The 1071-nt window shown below is 33.9% G+C and overlaps 1 long non-coding RNA gene across 1 annotated transcript; it reads right to left on the bottom strand.

Annotated features, from left to right (window-relative positions):
• Window positions 1-291: 291 nt before the first annotated feature.
• On the bottom strand, window positions 292-846 carry LOC127158811 (uncharacterized). The gene is made up of 3 exons (XR_007826277.1): window positions 802-846; window positions 508-588; window positions 292-321 (listed from the first exon to the last, which is right to left on the bottom strand). It is a non-coding gene; the product is annotated as an uncharacterized LOC127158811 (long non-coding RNA).
• Between the last annotated feature and the right edge of the window lie 225 nt (window positions 847-1071).

Raw genomic sequence — 1071 nt, 5'->3', positions numbered from 1 at the left:
ATTATACAGACATGAGGTTAGGATGACAGATCCTACTGTAACATGACAGGAAAATTACCACAGTAACTGTTAAATATACACAGATATGAAAACATATAGATGAATAGAAATGTTGATTGTGTCATTGTTTCCATTATATTTATTTCTATCTGTGAGCTTAAGAGCAGAAACAGTAAAAAAATACAGTAACTTGTCCTGATCTGATGTGACTAATAAGAGTGTGATATTTCAGAGTCAGTCGTCTGTGGAGCTCATGGACACTAACAGCTCATGATCAACCTACAAAACTCACCACAGAGTCATCAGTCGCTCTTCTGACACCTGAAAAATAATGTCATGGGAATAGTTATGATCAAACACACAAACCAATCGATTTCTAAAAGAGTCTAACAGAATTCTAGTGCTGCAGAATAGAAACATTATTTGTGTGAACTCATTTCATCTGTAAATACTCAGTCAGATGTTTTTGTCTGTTGTACCAGAATATGAGAAACTCTAAAAACTCACCGGCTCTTTTTTTCAGAATCAGCCAAAGAATCAGAGCAGGAAGGAGAACAGTGAATGAAGCGACGACAACAATCACAATCACTGAGACGATACAGAGACACACATTCAGCATTACTGTGTTTAACAACATATAGAAAAACAACAAACTACAAATAAAATGGTAAATTTAAGAGCATAATTAACCATATTTATTGTGAAAAAGAAAAAAAAAATCAGATGGATTCATGAGGTTTTACTACATTTAGATACTGATTCTAGTGTGAATTTAGTGTCTGAAATGAGGATAATATATACCTTGATTCAGAGATCTTGTTGTGTTGTCTGGATTCAGTGTTGTTGTAATGGAAATAGAAAAATCAGCATTAAGCCATTTCTTTTACTTAAAGAGCACCTATTATGCCCCTTTTTACAAGATGTAATATTACTCACTAAAAAATGTTGGGTTAAAAATAACCCAACTAGTAACCCAACTATGGGTTGGTATAGCACCTTCCCATCTATGGGTTATTTTAACCCAATGAATTGGGTTAAAATTCAGTTGGGTTAAAAGTAACCCAACAGCTG

This window comes from Labeo rohita, unplaced genomic scaffold, assembly GCF_022985175.1.
Source record: "Labeo rohita strain BAU-BD-2019 unplaced genomic scaffold, IGBB_LRoh.1.0 scaffold_1712, whole genome shotgun sequence".
Classification (NCBI taxonomy): Eukaryota; Metazoa; Chordata; class Actinopteri; order Cypriniformes; family Cyprinidae; genus Labeo; species Labeo rohita.
The sequence above is the reverse complement of the archived record's forward strand: the minus strand, read 5'-3'. Positions and strand labels throughout refer to the sequence as shown.